General features: G+C 45.0%; 1 protein-coding gene across 1 annotated transcript in view; it reads left to right on the top strand.

Moving 5' to 3' along the window:
• ITPKC (inositol-trisphosphate 3-kinase C) overlaps positions 1 to 12,153 on the top strand; it is a 902,887-nt gene that overhangs the window by 318,004 nt on the left and 572,730 nt on the right. The window lies entirely within an intron of this gene.

Genomic DNA, 12,153 nt, shown 5'->3' with positions numbered 1-12,153 from the left:
TGGGCGCGCAGGGACTCCTGGACGCTGGAGTCCCTGCCAAGAAGCTCGCAGCCCCGCCGGCTCGCTTGCCTGACCCGCGTTTACTCTGCCAGAGTCCAGAGTCTAACTTGCACAATCCGCTGACACACGCGCTGCGGGACCCGCGAAGCGGGTCCGGCGAGGCGCTGCCTTTCTCCTCTGCAGCAACTGGGCAAGACAGTCCACACGCTTCCCTGAGGCAAGGGTCCGCTCCTCACAGCTCACAGAAGGATCCCCACCAGCCTCCTTGGTAACTTGCTTCTTCTGCTCCTTACTAGCAACTTTCTTGCTAGAGGAGCTACGGAGACCTTTCTTTGGGGCCATCTTCTTCAGAGCAGGTCAGACAGCAGGCCGCAGTTGCACGAATTGTAGAGTTGTCTGAGGCCAGACGTGACGTCCCGTGACGTTATGCTGCACACACACACCGCTGCAGGACTTCTTCCTGGCACTGGTGGTTCTCTTGAGTCTTGTGCACCTAAAAAAAATGGAAGACAGAGGAACATCAGTTCAGTTATACAGCACAAAAAAATCGAAAAACACTGCAAAATCAGCACAATCCCAATCCATCCATGCCCTCCATAATGTTTAAATTCAAGACAACCCACAGAAAGACTAGGCCCATGCAAGACTCACTACCCCTGGGCATAAATAAAGGTTGAAAAGTAGGCAAAATGGTTGGAGGCCTAACAACAAAGCCTGCATTAAAAATGGCCACTTGCCTGCTAGCACATGGCCAGTGCCTGTAGCTGCACTCAAAATGGCCACCAGCCACATGGCCTGTCCCTCCCCATGAACACCCCCAAAAATCGAAAAACACTGCAAAATCAGCACAATCCCAATCCATCCATGCCCTCCATAATGTTTAAATTCAAGACAACCCACAGAAAGACTAGGCCCATGCAAGACTCACTACCCCTGGGCATAAATAAAGGTTGAAAAGTAGGCAAAATGGTTGGAGGCCTAACAACAAAGCCTGCATTAAAAATGGCCACTTGCCTGCCAGCACATGGCCAGTGCCTGTAGCTGCACTCAAAATGGCCACCAGCCACATGGCCTGTCCCTCCCCATGAACACCCCCAAAAATCGAAAAACACTGCAAAATCAGCACAATCCCATTCCATCCATGCCCTCCATGATGTTTAAGTTCAAGACAGCCCACAGAAAGACTAGGCCCATGCTAGACTCAAATACCCCTGGTGAAAAGGCCACAAGTACAGGCCCAAAAAACGAAAATCACTGAAAAATCAGCACAATCCCATTCCATCCATGGCCTCCATGATGTTTAAATTCAAGACAACCCACAGAAAGACTAGGCCCATGCAAGACTCGCTACCCCTGGGCATAAATAAAGGTTGAAAAGTAGGCAAAATGGTTGGAGGCCTAACAACAAAGCCTGCATTAAAAATGGCCACTTGCCTGCCAGCACATGGCCAGTGCCTGTAGCTGCACTCAAAATGGCCACCAGCCACATGGCCTGTCCCTCCCCATGAACACCCCCAAAAATCGAAAAACACTGCAAAATCAGCACAATCCCATTCCATCCATGGCCTCCATGATGTTTAAATTCAAGACAACCCACAGAAAGACTAGGCCCATGCAAGACTCACTACCCCTGGGCATAAATAAAGGTTGAAAAGTAGGCAAAATGGTTGGAGGCCTAACAACAAAGCCTGCATTCAAAATGGCCACTTGCCTGCCAGCACATGGCCAGTGCCTGTAGCTGCACTCAAAATGGCCACCAGCCACATGGCCTGTCCCTCCCCATGAACACCCCCAAAAATCGAAAAACACTGCAAAATCAGCACAATCCCATTCCATCCATGCCCTCCATGATGTTTAAGTTCAAGACAGCCCACAGAAAGACTAGGCCCATGCTAGACTCAAATACCCCTGGTGAAAAGGCCACAAGTACAGGCCCAAAAAACGAAAATCACTGAAAAATCAGCACAATCCCATTCCATCCATGCCCTCCATGATGTTTAAATTCAAGACAACCTACAGAAAGACTAGGCCCATGCTAGACTCAAATACCCCTGGTGAAAAGGCCACAAGTACAGCCCCAAAAAACGAAAATCACTGAAAAATCAGCACAATCCCAATCCATCCATGGCCTCCATGATGTTTAAGTTCAAGACAACCCACAGAAAGACTCAGTCCACCCACCACTGAGTACCCCTGGGCAAAAGGCCCCAAAACAGCCCAAAAATCGAAAATTCCAAAATTTTAATTGCAGCAACTGTAATGCCCCAAACAAACTTACTTGTAAAATTTCTAATCCAACAGTGATCCAAAGAAAGTCAAAAAGGCCTCAAATCCAAATATCCAGCAGCATCCACAAAAAGTAATCCTACCAGCTCCAGACCCAAATGAAAAGTGACCAGGAGATGGACTAAGCACTGGGAGGAGCCTGCTGAACAGGAACAGGAAGTTGAAGACTGTGGGGCACTTCCTTCCTCCCACCCCCCTGCCCCCCTCCCCAAAATGGACTCCTCGCTAAAAAAGTGCAGGCAAATGTCAAACTAAGGAGTTATTCAGATAAAAATCATCATTTCTAGAAGGTTTATGCTGCTTGCTGGTGGATTTCTTGTGCAGAATTGCAAATTTTATATTTTCGCTCGCCGCATCTCAAATCTCGCAATTGCGAAGTACCGCGAGACGTGATCTCGCCGTACTCGCGTTGACAAACTATCGCTGGCAAGCCGCGATGACGTAATCGCGCTCGCCAATTCCCGCGGGATCACACAGCAAGATCCAAAATGGCGCAGCACTCGCAAACTATCGAGAAAAACAACTCGGCAAACGATGATAAATGCCGCGCGCCGCAAAAATTGTATCACCAACGCCGCGCGCCGCAAAAAAAATCCGCTGCGTGCGAATTTGCGGATTTTGCGGGAAATTCGCAAATCTCGCGGATTGCGAATTTCCCAAAAATCCGCAAAATCCGCGAGCGTAACGGATTTTCCGCCCATGCTTACCAAATGTCCTATGTAGCGGGACCTGGCAGCAGAAGTAGTAACCCTTGTCCATAGTTCATGTGCTGCTAACTCCTGTTAGACTGATTTTGTCTGTGCACAGTAGGCTATGAGTGGAGCCTGAACCTTTATCCACGCTTTGCACCCAGGGCCTGTATTCTATAACCCATGACCCTGCAAAATAGGATCTGGGAGGAAAGTTTATCTTTCAGCCTCCTCCAGCACCTGTCTATTCCATGTACATATCTTTTGGCCCTCATTTTGTATGATGTCCATACCATGTGCCCATTCACCCACACTGGGGTATACGGCTCCAGTCTGGTGACAAGCTATATCTCGCTTGCCAACTAAAAGTCCCATCAACACAAATCATTGAGCTCATCATCCCATTCAATCCCTAATAATGTGTGGGCCTGGTCCAGGTTCTAGGGATACCCCACCACAGCTTGAGGTAAATCTCAAAACTAGTAGCGAGCAATTTTGGGGCACTTTCAAATCAGGTGAAAAGAAGTCTGCCTGTCCATGAGCACAGAGTGGGCAAGATACGTCCCTTGGTCTACCCATAATGTAATGGCATCTGGTTTCTCCATGATTGGCATATTTGATTTACTTATAAGTCCCTAGTACAGTTCACTATATGTGCCCAGGGCCTGTAAATGAAATGTTACTAGTGGGTCTGCAGTACTGATTGTGCCACGTAAATGAGTAGCCCTTCAAACATGTCTCAGGCCTGGCACTGCAGAGCCTGTGTGTGCTGTTTAAACTGCCATGTCAACCTGGCAAGTTCTCCTTCTTGCCAGGCCCAAACCTTTCCTTTTATTACATGCAAGGCAACCCTTAGATAGGCCCTAGGTGCAGGGTGCAGTGTATTTAAAAGTGTTACTTGTCTGGGTATTGAAAAACTGCTAAATTAGCTTTTCACTACAGCAATGCCTATCTTTCCCATGGGTTAGCATTGGAGCTACCTTGTAATACTTTACAATTGTAACTTCCAATTGGGAGCAGATGGAAAATTGGAGTTGGTATCTCTGGAATCACAATGTAAAACACATCTTTTAGTGAAGTTGGGTTTTAAATTGCAGGTCTGAAAATGACACTTTTCCAGAGTTGGTATTTTCTTGCTTAACCATTCTCTAGAAAACATGCCTGGGTTGGATTACAGCTGCGCTTTGCGAATTCACTCTAGACAGTCAAACACAAAGGGAGCTGAGCTGGGGTGTGCCCTGCATATCCTGATGGCCCATCAGCAGACTGATTGGTCTTCCTGATCTAGAGTGGTTGGAGGAGTTGGCACTTCCACCTGAATAGGACTGTGCTAACCCCTTTACAAAGAGCTGCTATACCCCTCTTTAGTGTGTCTAGAGCAGGGCCAGGAAGGGCATGCTGTTGTGCACTACAATGACCTTTCTTTGAAGTCAAACCTACTTCAAAGGCTATAATTGATACAAGTACTGGATCTCTGACTCAATATACTCCAAATGCTTCTGGACTGAGGACATTCTGCCAGGAAGAAGAGCTGTTGTGCTGCCAGGAGGGACTGCCACTTTTCTGTGTTGCCCTGCTGCTTCTTGTCTGGGAGACAGAGGCTTGGAGTTTACTCTCTGCTTCCTGCTTTCTAAAGGTTATCCAAGGGCTTGACAGAGCTTGCCACCTATTGCTGAAGTCTCAGGGACATAAAAGACTTCACCTGCATCTTGCAACCATCACCTGGGATCCTCTGCTATGAGTCCTGGCCTGCCAAGTGGTGCCAAACTCAGTTATCGGCACTAGGAGGTGAATTAGGTGCTGTAACCAAGAAACTTGATGCTGAGTGTCAGTCAGAATTGGCGCCTTTCTGAGAAATGGATGCACCACCTCTGCCTGCACTGAAGCTGTGGACACCACTCAGCAGGTGTGCAACGCCATAACCTCGACTTCAGGGCAGCCCGACCATGCCCCATTGCCTCTGAAGAACTGCGGCAGCGTGAATCTCTACACCGCATCACCGACTTCCGTGGTGCCCTATCCCGACTCCGCCGCATTCCCAGCCCTACGTGACCCCCGATTAACGCATCACCTTGGGCCCAACTGTTCGAATTCGACACAGAGTAATCAATGCCCCGCGCTTTAGATATCGCCGCTGCTTCAACGCCTTCCGTAACTGAGGACTCGCCCGCAACCGACACATCACCACCTCTGTGCAACTCATCGTCCTGGAGCGGCAAAATCTTCAACGACCCTACACCGCTTTAAGGAATCAATGCCTCACCTACTACCACGACTCCTCACCTCCACAGCGTGACATATCCGATATCATGTCCTTGGTTTCCGACGCCATGTTGTTGGTTTTTTACGCCACCAAGGCACTGAGGTGCGACCAGTTACCCCAGTGGGAGCTATAGACTTCTAAGCACTGCATTTTGATTTCATCTTTAAAAATTCATAATATGACTTGTGTATGTTGGATTTGGGTTGTTTTGCTCTTGATTTACTCAGATAAACATTGTCTGTTTTTCTGAACTGGTGCGGAGTACTTTTGTGGTGCTTTCACTTTGTTACTTACTGTGTGTGTGTATGTGTGTGCACACATTTTTCACACATTTTGTCTTTAGTTTAGCCTGACTGCTCCGTGCCAAGCTACAAGGGGCTGAGCACAAGTAACCTTTTAGTGTGTACTACACTTACTGTGACTAGAGTGTGGGTCCCTACTTGGACAAGCACACCTCTACCAACTAGAGACCCCATTTCTAACAAAACGCTTAATGGTTTACTGACTAATAAAGAAAATGAGATGGGTTTAGACCGTCATGAGTAGGTTAGTTTCACCCTTGAAGATTCTTAATCTCTGTCTCATTCAAACCAGGTGAAGTTGATACGAATTCTGTTTCAGACTTTGGTGTTTGTGATGCACATTCTGGCTACTTAAATTCGCTAATAACCTAATTAGAACAAGCATTGGCATAGCCAATAGGTCTCGCCTTTGGGACCTTATAAGTGTTTAGCGATGCAACAGTTGATGTTGCTGCACCAAGGATATTGTGCTGCATAACTAAATACTTATAAAGCCCCAAAAGAGAGACCTATTGGCTATGTCAATGCTTGTTTTTTTGGGGGCAGATTTTGGGCCGGTTTTAGGGTTAGTTGGGTCCGTTTTTACTGTTGATTTCCCTTATATTAAAAAAACCATTGCCTGCAGCAAGCACAAACACAACATTTAGTCTCCCATACCTTGCAAAAAACATATACAACTTGTTTTTACAAGTTCAAAAGAGGCCTGATTTGGAAAAGTGTGCCACTGTTTAACTATCTGATTCACTAACAGAAGACACTTTTATTTTGGTTTCCAGGACTATTTTTTGTGCCAGTTTGACGCTGGTGACAGACACTTTCCATAACAAAACAAACATTGCAACCCTAGGTGGCTAGGGGTAGCATGTTATGTATGCAATGTGCATTTGACTCCGGAAGCTGATAAAACCAGTGTAGCAGAAGGTGACGCACAGGATCAGCCTTTTGCATTTTGCAAAAGCAGAAAAATCTGTTCAGTTTTGCAGTATAAAATTACAGCATAGGCTCGCTTTTAAAGTTCTATGGTTGTGTCTGTACAGCAGTTAACCAGGAGAAGCGCGCTGTCTATCACATGAACGTGAAAAGAGAGAAGCGCTTAACACCTGAACCCCTCAAGCCTTTTTTGCCTAACGACTGACATCCACCATAACATTCTGCTGTTGATATTTTTGCTGCGTTCCCTAAACTGATCAGTTTGCTTGGCACAGACATAAGCATATACTTGCTGCTGCTGGTTAGAAGCTGTTCTCATCACTGCACTGCGACCTGTGGGCGTTCATTAAAATTCTATGTAGGAGATGAATACTCACTGAGCCCACGAGAATAAGCACTTCCCATTAATTGCGGCAGTCACAGATTTTTTTACCATTCGACTTAAAGAAAACCGAACACCAGCGGCTGAAATAAACAAGACAGCATAAAAAAACATGCAGTTGAATATACTTGACCAAACCAAAGGGGATGATGGACAGAGTGGTGAAAATTGCAAGCACTCACCCCCAGTCAACTGATCTGGGTTTAATCCATCATCATTCTTTAGCTCACTCCGCCACCCCAGTTCAGACATGGCCATATGCAAATCAGTCTGACCCTGTGCCTCATGGGAACAGTCCAGCTCGAACTGCCAAGCTATGTCTTCCCTGGACCGGAAGCAAGCATCTTGGGACCGGTTTCTGGCTAATCAGCCGTCATCAGCCAGGCTAGCTTGAATCCAGTGGCAAAGTGAGCAAGGGACCCACGTCTGGGCATACCCTGCCAACTTAGGGCGGACAAAACAAAACCAAAGGGGATGATGGACAGAGTGTTGAAAATTGCAAGCACTCACCCCCAGTCAACTGATCTGGGTTTATCATCATTCTTTAGTTCACTCGGCCACCCCAGTTCAGACATGGCCATATGCAAATCAGTCTGACACTCTGCATCATGGGAACAGTCCAGGCCGAACTGCCAAGCCATGTCTTCCCTGGACCGGAAACAAGCATCCTTGGACCGGTTTCGGATTCATAACCCTCATCAGCCAGGCTATCTTGAATCCAGTGGCAAAGTGAGCAAGGGACCCATGTCTGGGCATACCCTGCCAACTTAGTGCGAACAAAGCAAAACCAAAGGGGATGATGGACGGAGTGTTGAAAATTGCAAGCACTCGCCCCCAGTCAACTGAATATACTTGAACATAGACACTTAAAATTGCATTGTAAGAACCTTTGTGCAATCATATATACACATACCAGTTTGTACCAAGTGACATGAAAGGGACAAGCTTGGGATAAACTTTGATGCAAAGACGTGCACTAAAAACTAATACTGTGAATCCTGGTCACTATAAAGCGCTCTGACTTCGTCCTTAGATTGACAAAATCAGAAATCGATAAACTGTAGAATAAAGTGTCGAATCTGGATGATTTAAAACTCAGAGGCTTCACTAATATATTTATATTAAAAACAACAACCATCGTCGAAGCACAACAGTTACACTGTAAACAACACAAGGTTATAGGGTACCCTTGTATCGCATGTATTGCCTGAGCAACAGGTGGCCTCTGCAAATTTAAAGGGGTTGTGAATGAACATAACGCGCCGCCCTGGTGCAATATAATCACCATGTGAAACCACCAGTAAGGATTTGCATGAAAATTCTGCTGTTCACTGAGGCAATACATCAGATCTTTCATTGCAGCGCTGTCAGACTGTCCGTGTTCTGGTCTGGACATCAGATTTTCCCTGCCCTTCTCTGTTGGAACATTTCAGACCCCTTTCTTTCAAGATACAATCCATCATTAAGCGCAGAGGGGGCTCAGTTACAGGGTGCCATGGGAGCTTCTTGAGGGAGCTCGAATTCAGCCCGCGCTGAAAGAAAAAAAAAAAAGCACACGAGTGGTGCGCGCCCGCGGCGGAAAAAGTGAATAAAACAGCTGCACATCTGGCGAGTGATGTGCGATGTGTGCGCACAATGACGAGAGCGGAAACCCATATGGCGCCTCTGCTCGTCATTGTGCGCGTAACCGCACGCCTGTTCCCAGCAAAAGGGTAGCGTCTGGTAGGACTTTTGAAAGCCCACAGACTAAATGTCTCGCCGACAGCGCGAAACCTAAAAAACGATAGGCAAAAACGGATTTCTAGCTATTAGCAGCATGCCATTAATGGAACCAAGGGTACTGTCTCATAAACTTAATGTATTACTTGGTTTTCTGAACAAAGTTAATTAGATTTTACTATAAGATATACAAATCAGTGCTGAAGCATGTGTATGTAGTCCAGAAGACTACTACTTCAACGCATCAGTTTGGAAGCTGTCTTTCTACCCCCAATTGTGTTGGATTTCTTTTTTTAGATTGACGCTTATTTCGAATTAGTATCAGGGCCCTACTGAAGTGGTATGGTGTCAAATATTCTAGATTTCACTGGACATGGAAGTCAGGCTTGTAGAAATAATAATATATTTTGTAAGTTTGCGTACCCAGAAAAAAGATCGTATTTTAAGATCGTGTACTAAAATGAAGAACTACCGAAAAGGCTTTCACAGTTTTTTCGAGTGAGCTCACATCGGCCTGGGACGTTAACTCATAGCGCGTTCGAACATTTAGCTGTATTATTGAAATATGGTTTGCGGCGTTATAGGATGTGAAATACTACATGCAGAACTGTAAATGCCTGAATTTGCGGTTGGTCTAGATAACTTGGCGATTATCCCTGAGTTTACGGGCTAGATTGCATGACGTTGCTATTTATGTTTTGAAATTGCCAATGTACACAAAAAGCAGTGAACACATTGTTTTAAAATTCATTTTTATCGAAATGCAAGGTACAACCGTCAGAATTCTTTGAGTGAAAGAATGGTTTATGTTCTTACTGTATTTCGTCCGATTCCAGTTCAAGTTTTATAAACCTTGTTAATGTGTATCTCACTGCAATGTTTGGTCATTGCAGCGAGAGGGCAGCCTTATCCCACATTTAGTGCACGCTTCTCTAAAGTATAGAACTATTAGACATTTTGTGTTTGCGAAATGCCTGTTAATTTCTGGACAGACCTTATTGTGATCAACAGAAAAAGACCTCTAGTAGGAACTAACAGAGAAAGGGACTTTGGCTTAGTTAATATATTTATTTACCTTCCTGCTAGATATGTTCGCTCAGAAGTTGTGTGTTTCGTTGAAAAAAATGTATGTATTACAGATTATGCTCAGTCCAATAGGACTGACTTGATTATAGTGACATGATAATAATCAAGTCTGTAGGCATGATTGGTTTATTAGGAAAATAAAGTTATATCAAATGTCACAGTGCTGGCCTGTTCATTAGAAAAAGTTATGATAAAGGCAGTAGGCCTGACTTCTTTATTACCATGTTCAGTGCCCTGCTGCCTGTTGGCTAGGTTTGCTCTATAGAAACCCCACGCACATGCATACATACATACATACATTTATTGCATATGTTAAAGCCAATAGACCTTTATGGGTGGATAACTTTTACACTGTGTCAAGGGTTTCGGACCATGTATTATATAACATAGATTCCCACAGCTTACTAGTGGACAAGGCCTTGATTACTCTGGCTAACAAAACCTATTTTTTTTAATTAAATTCCATTTTTTTGTCATGATGTTATGTGATTACAAGAAAAAGAGCTATACATAGTAGTACTAAGAGCGGGGCTGTGGTTCCGTCCACTTCTCCTTCTCTGCACGCCTTGATTGAATAATAGTTGTGATAGTCTGCCTAAGAAGTTATTGCTCCTAATTGATAAGTACATGTTAATGTAGACCTCCGATCACATACAACTTTGCGGGTCGTATGCCTTTGAATAATAGAGTAGATAGGAATTCTGACTAAGTTTTACAGACACATCAGAGGAGGTCGCACTATAGTATATAAGTAATCCTATCTATATCCAAACATATTCATCCATTTGCAAACCTATCCATCATGTATCCTTCCATCCATCCATCCCTCCATCCATCCACACTTTCACTCATCCATCCATCCACCCTTTCACCATATCCATCCATACTCTCATCCATCCACTCTTCCACCCATCGATACACTCATCCATCCAGCCATTTACCCTTTCACCCACCCAGCCATTCTTTCACTTACTCATCCCTCCACCCATTCACCTTTTCAGTCATTCCTTTCTTTCTCCATTGGCCCTTTCACTTAGCCATCCTTCCTTCCATCCATCCACCCATCCTTCTACTCATACACTCATGAATCCATCCATTGACCCTATCACTCATCCATCCTTTCACTCATCCATCCACCCATTCACTCGCCCATCATCCACCATTCCACTCATTCATCCATCCATTCACCTTTTTACTTATCCATCGAGCCACCACCCATCCCTTCACTCACTCACTCGCCCACCTTTCATATTAATTATGAGCTGATCCTTTGTCTGCAGAGTTGCATACAGAAGAGGCCCATCAAGAATTTCACCCTTGCTGTAGTTCCTAAAGCAAGGGGTGGGGTGGGGCTAGGTTTCACTATGCCCCTGCACATAGGCAGTCTGAAAAAGTGGAAGTCATGAGTTATGTATGATGCACAGTGCCATGAGGTGACTGTGACATTGTGTTGTTTCCAGGGCTTTAAGCCGGATGAAACAAAGGGGTGGGGGGTCTCTCCAAATGGGTTGTTTGATGTAATTAAGGGTGTGGCTTTAAACACCTAAGTTAAAAATCTGTGCTTAGCATAGTGTGCCGCCGGACTTGTATTTTGCCTCTTCTGTCATTGCATCCAGATATATAACACAGCAAGTAACGTTACACCTACAACAAGCCAGAACTATTGGCATTGCCAATTGTTAGTTGCATAAAATAAAAATGCAGCAACCATGGCTTCGTTGGATAAAATATTGAACATGCAGTTTTCTAAAATGATGAGACTGAAGAACCCTAGCCCCTTCTTTTTAACTTATTTCACCAGCTTCTTTGAATGAACTGGATTCTCACGTAGCAGCATTGGCGTTTTTGCACATTCTTTCCATCTGACAAAATGCGCTGCCCTAAACGTGGCAGGAGGAGGCCACTGCATGCAGTAACTCTCCAAACTGGCCCATTGTCATTCTATATGTGGCAATCAGCCGCAGACAGAATGACAGTGGGCGGAGTGAAGCTGCTCTTGTGCACCCAGGAAGAGTGCGAGGCGGCCCCATTAGGGAGCCTAGGCTTAAAGCAGGGAACAGTGCTGTTTCCTGCAATGCCCAAAATTATGGGCAAAAGGCGTCCGTAAAAGGGATCCTCACGGACAACGGACGTGAGGTCCAAATTACGGATGGTCCATGAAATTTACGGATGGCTGGTCACCCTAATTCTGACGGATACTATAGGAACGGTTTTTATGTGAAATTGCTTGCCAGAAACCTAAAAAGTGGTTTTACTTTATGAACTCTGTGATAAATGCAATAATAGGTGGGGATTTTTACAGTGTGAACTCCTTGTCAAACTCCATGGGTATGATCTTTAAAGTGTTAACCCTCCGACAAATGCATAAGGATGTGGCTTTACATTGTGAACTCTGATAAAGGCAATACGAGTTTTTTTTCACAGTGAATTCCATGACAAACAACATATTAAGAGCCTTTAGTTTTTGAAGAACTTGACTAATACAGTATAAAAGGG

The sequence above is a fragment of the Lissotriton vulgaris genome, chromosome 9, assembly GCF_964263255.1.
Source record: "Lissotriton vulgaris chromosome 9, aLisVul1.2, whole genome shotgun sequence".
NCBI classification, from domain to species: Eukaryota; Metazoa; Chordata; class Amphibia; order Caudata; family Salamandridae; genus Lissotriton; species Lissotriton vulgaris.
Note: the sequence above shows the minus strand (reverse complement) of the source record. Positions and strands in the feature narration are given on the sequence as shown.